The sequence below is a fragment of the Lutra lutra genome, chromosome X (assembly GCF_902655055.1).
Source record: "Lutra lutra chromosome X, mLutLut1.2, whole genome shotgun sequence".
Classification (NCBI taxonomy): Eukaryota; Metazoa; Chordata; class Mammalia; order Carnivora; family Mustelidae; genus Lutra; species Lutra lutra.
This window is the reverse complement of record NC_062296.1, coordinates 69,461,642-69,467,553: the sequence shown is the minus strand read 5'-3', so window position 1 is coordinate 69,467,553 and position 5,912 is coordinate 69,461,642. Positions and strand designations below refer to the sequence as shown.

Here is a 5,912-nt window from a genome sequence, read left to right as displayed (position 1 = left end):
TTGTTAGATACAACTCAAAAAGTATAAGCCACAAAAGAAAAAATTGATAAACTGAACTTCATCAAATTTTAAAACTTGTGATCTTTGAACAACAATGTTGAAACAATGAAAAAACAAGCCATAAATGGAGAGAAAAAAATACAAATCATTTATCTGATAAAGGACTTACATCCAGAATACACAAAGAACTCTCAAAATCCAACAAGATATCAAGCAACACAATTTTAAAATGTGCAAAAAATTTGGACAGACACTTCACCACAAGAGAGATATAAATGGCAAATAAGCATATGAACAGATGCATAACAACAGTACTCATTATGGAAATACAAATTGAAAACTATGAGGTATCATTACACACCTATCAGAATAACCAAAATTAATATGACTAACCATGCCAAGTATTGGGGAGTATGTGGAGGCAGTGCAATTCTTATACATTACTAGAAGGAATATTAAATAGTACAACAACTTTGACAAAGCTGGTTGTTTCTTAAAATCTTAAATAAACACCCTGGGCATGAACTGCAAGCCCTGGTACAAAGACAGATTACCTTCCAAGTGTTTTTTGCAAAGCACAATAACAAGCTTCTGAAGTTCTGGACAGTTGATGGGGTGAATATTTGTGAAAGAGGGGCTGGACGACTCCAGGAGGGAGTATCCACTTTGTGGATCTTTGTGAAGATCTGATCATTCACAGCCCTAAGGAGAGTTTTCTCCCCATGAATGCTCACAAAGACCCTCAACCTGCAACCATAAAGTCAGGAAAAAACTGACCAAGGGCAGATCTATTTTCCATCCTCTCACCAGCCCCGCTAGCATGGAGTGCATTCCTAGAGGACAATGAAGCCCACGTGACTGAGCATCTCTTGGCTCTCTACCCAAGTCTAGAGAACAATTAATTTACCTCCAGACCTCATATAAAGGTGCTAGAAGTACTTAATCCTGACAGGAAGCTGGAGGATGCATGTGCCTATTGTCAGAACAGTGAAAAAAGAATGAAGTCCCCCCAAAAACTTTGTAAGAAAACATCCTGCCAACATCAACCTGGAACTTCCCAAGAACACTCCTGTGTTACATCCAGATGAATTACCCCATAAGGAAAAGAGACCAAGCACAAAGCCTTGCTCAAAAATCTTCCTCTTCATAGAAAAATACCCAGAGGATTTTATAAATTCTGCAAATGGTTGCTACTTTTGGAGACTTGGCCATTGACAAAAAGTTCATCATGAAATAGTTTGATGTTGACTGTGAGTGCAAACCAACAGATGACATGGTCTGCATAAAGAAAGTAAACCAGGTTCCTTCAGAGCTAAAGTACAGAATGGGGCTAAATAAAATGAAGGAAATAAAATTCTCCTTACAGGAACAAAACTGGGAAAGGAAACTCCAGATACCACAGTAACCTTATAAACCCAACTGGATGAAGATGAGGTACGGAGCATGGTACCTGAAGCCCAAGTTGTGGAAAAAGCTAATAAATAATGAACATTTAATTGACCCCAAGATCTTACTTAAAGCTCAAGAGAGAGGAGTTTTGGAACAGGGAATTATTCCTGAACAGAATATTCTTGAAGGTCTTTATGGAACAATTGCCTTTAAAGATTTCATTCTAAGCAAGGGCTATAGAATGCCAGGCTTCCTTGAGAAGTTGTTTACCAGGAAGGGGTGGACAGAAATATGATTCTAAGACTCCTATACACCAAGTAATAAAAATCAACTCAAATGTAGATGATGCATAGGAAGATAGTTAAACATTTCTCTTTTTACTACTTATTTGGCAATTTCTCTCTTTCATTTTAATAGCAATCAGAATTCATGATGAGTGTGTCACTGTGTTTTTACAACTTTGATTCCACAGTATCCATCAGTTTAATACCTAATGCTTATAAACATTCTTCGGTGACTTTCTGCTTAGTTCATCAATATCTTACATTTTATTAACTATGAAATCAATATTCACATATATTCTCACATTTTTATAGCATTGTATTACATTATTATATTGATTATTTGTAAAAATAAAGTCATAATTAAAAGCAGAACTACTCTTAAAAACAAATGTTCTAATTATGTCACCTGTAATATGGAAAGAACCTTAAAATAATTGTGCTAAGTAAAAGGAGACTTACATTAAAACTCTAACAAAATAACTATGACAAGTATTTCAACCAAAAATTGAAATCTTTTTTAATATATATATTTAAGGTTTTATTTGATAGAATGAGAGAGAAAGCACAAGCAGGAGGAGCAACAGAGAAGAGAGAGAGAAGCAGGATCCCCACTGATCAGGGAGCCTGACACGGGGCTCAATCCCAGTACCCTGGGATCATGACCTGAGCTGAAGACAGACACTTAATCTACTGAGCCACCCATGTGCCCCCCCAAATTTAAATATATAATCAAAATAATGTTAGGTCTCTTTAACAATGAAATTATTATGTCCCCTTTTAAGAGTCCATCAAGCCCCCCAAATCAGTTTGCAAACTACCTAAATTACAGGTAAAACTTGATTAAACCATTTTATCATATCTCTGTATTAAATGTGTTTTTTAAAATTTCACAATATGCATAAAAATTCACCACCAAAGAATATTTCCATATCATATAACACAGGTGCAAAATAGCAGGGATCTTCAAGTCCCTGGCAAATCTAGTGTGCACAGTAGATCTCTGTGAGCAAAACTACACAGCAACATCAAAATCCTAGCCGATCTATTCAAATGAAATTAATCTTTGCATTTCATGAATAGCAAGTTAAAATAAGAAATCAAACAACTTCTTTACATTTCCAAAATAACAGCTAAAACTGTCTGGGACAGGAAAATTTGTAGCTAGAAAGATTCATAGTGCAGATCTAGAGGGCACTTCTGTTTCCATTAAGGAAGGAATTAATCTGTAAATGGAAGTATATGTATATATTTCAACCTAATAGGATAGGAAAAATATCTGTTTATGTGCAAATTTCCTATTTCAAATAAAGTTTGTCTATGAACATCTCATGCCTGAAGAAGTAGGTCTTTTCTATGGATTTTTGTAAGCAAAGGCCTAGAATTTCTCAGCATAAACTTAGGTTCATGTCACCACTGTACCTTACTTCTGCAATGGTTTCCAAACTAGTCTCTCTTTTCAAGTTTATTTTTCTAAAATATAATTCTAGTCAAATTCACTTGCTAGTTAATTCTCTAGGTTCATCTAAATTTTCTTATAAACACACCTCCCACATACACACAGCAAACATGCTCCTGAATTCCAGATTTAGTCAATACATCCTTTCAGATGTTTACTGACCTTCCCTATTGATAGGCCTTCACTCAGGCAGCTGTGATCCCATTTCAATACTCCCCACTTTAAGTCCAATTTTATGACTGCTTTTTTTTAATACCTTATGATTTTAGACAAGGACTCTCCTTTCCTAATTACCTTGTACTAAAGAACTCACTCTAGTATGCTAGAGAAGTGAGTCACTAATGGCTTCTAAATCTGGGAAATCCCTGTACTTATTTATTCAGACATCAAAGAAGCCATTATTATGCCCTCTGGCCTAATGTTATCTGTTTCTGTGGCTCTCCCTTCAACCCTTGGGTTTCACGCAGCAGTGTTCACACTTAGACATTTGTTGTTCAGGTCCATAAAATCTACTTTCCCACATTTTGGTTATGTGACCTTGCATTTCATAGAACATGTTCCCTCATCGATAAAATGGAAACCATATCATCAAACTCAGATTTGGGTGACAATTAAGGGAGTACTTTATATAAATGCTTAATACCACAAGCATCACAGAACAACACTCAGCATATATCTATGGAAATGTAGGAGGGGAGAGAGGAAGGAAGAAGAGTACGAATAAGGCAAAGAGAAGCCAAGAAAAAGTAGCTTTAATGATATTTATCCTGCGTGATAGCTTTAAACTAAATTCCACTCAATCTTATTTGATTAAAATGAAAAGGTATATTTGCAAAATAAGAGTCACTAGTAAAGCTTCCTGTTGCTTATTGGTGATGCCTACTTTTAGCAAAATACTTCGGAGAAATTATGTGGGTTTTTCCGCTGCTATAATTACCTGCATTGGTATTAGTTGTCATACAGAAATAAACAGAAGCAGTATTGGATTTTTTTGGATTTTAAGCGCTAGTGAGACTTCAAAAAATAACCTGACCTCAAATGTACAGTTTTTAGGAGAGGAAAATCAGGAGAGCCTGATATATAATTGTGTTAGTATAGCCTCTTGTAGTTTTCAAAGCCCGTTAATAATCTTTATTTTTCTTTTTAAGCTTTACAACATAGACAAACCCAAAAGTATTATTATCTTCATTTTATAACTAAGAAAACTCCAGATAACTTAAGGTATACAAAGTGTGGGATCCCAGTCAAAATCTTCTCATTATGTGTATTATTTCCATGCTGACATGCAGCAATATCATGGACAATGAAGCAATCACCTTGAAACACTGGACTCCAACTAGGATGCAAACTAAGGTAGAGTAAGAACATATGCACTGGGGCCTCTAATAAAAAAAAAATTAAGATATACTTTCATTTTCTGGTGCCACTGGTACCTTGCTCTTGCATCTTGACTGTTAAAGCAACTAGAGCTTTGTCATATATATGGGAGGAATGGAGATAAATTCCACTCTGGAAAGATATAAAGCCACAAACCAAATGGAATTTGATTGAATGGCTGGTGATCTCATGCCATGTTCTCCTGATCTCATCTTTTAAACAGAGGTTAAGGATATTGTCCTCTTGTCAATCTATCATTAGACTAAATAAGGAAACTTTTTTGTGTATAATAAAAACTATGCCTTAAAAAAACCATAGCATAATTTCTTCAACGGATATTTGCGTCATGAGGAAGAAATTGACGGCATATGGAAGAACTGAAAGATAACAAGACAGCCACTCCTATTGTTTAATATTTTATAAAATGGGAAACTTACGATTTCATATTTATCCTTTTACTATTTACTTTTTTGCCCAAGCACACAGCACACAACTTTTTGAATCAACTGCAAAAAAGAAAAATTATTGTAACTTATCCTTTCTATTTTTTTTGAAAAAAATTTTTTTCTATTTGTAAAAACGCTTGTGAAAACAAGCACTGTATAATTATCAAACAATGCTAACCAGGTTATGTTCATATTAAAGTTGTTCTAAGTAAGCATTTGCTTAGGTTAGGAAAATAGTTTATGTTATACTGTAGCAAATTTTCTGTTAAAATTTCCTTTGATAATATGTATGCCCATGTAAACCTCTACTTTAAGCCAGCCATGCCCCTGGAGTTGATGGTGTGTTATACAAATATTACAACAATCAGTTGTACCACAGTGTCCAATAAGGGATAACAAACCCTTGGGAGAGTTTGGCTCTAGGAATATAAGCTTTGATAAAGACAAAGGAAATTATTTTTCATTTCTGAGACTTTGCATGAAGGAGTATTGAGAGCGCAACTTTTGGAGGTAGGCAGAAATGAGTTCATATTCCAGCACTGCCATGTTCTAATCCTGTGGCAAGTTTTTCTGCAGAATGCTATCTCATCTCAAACTTGAAATAACAATACCTATTTAACTTGGATTTTTGAAAATTAAATGTGGTTGTGAATGCTTATAAAGGTCTTGATTGTCAAGTAAATTTTCCCTTTTATCACTTGGTAATGAGGCATGTTGTGCGAAATATGAAATAGCTCTTTGCTTTAAATTCCCAAAGCGTAAAGAGGAAAACTAAGGAAATATCAGACCAAGTTTGATTAATTTCTCTAATTCTAGTGTTTAGACCCAACATTCATGACCAAAGAATTACAGAAGCAAATTAGAATATTCTAACATGCCTTTCCTACCCATTCAGTCATTAAATAAGACTAGACTTTATAGAAAATTTTGAGAAATGAAATTATTCCCAAGCACCACACA

General features: G+C 34.7%; 1 pseudogene; it reads left to right on the top strand.

Moving 5' to 3' along the window:
• Positions 1-508: 508 nt before the first annotated feature.
• Positions 509-1,742, top strand: LOC125091524 (protein FAM47E-like; annotated as a pseudogene).
• Positions 1,743-5,912: the final 4,170 nt, after the last annotated feature.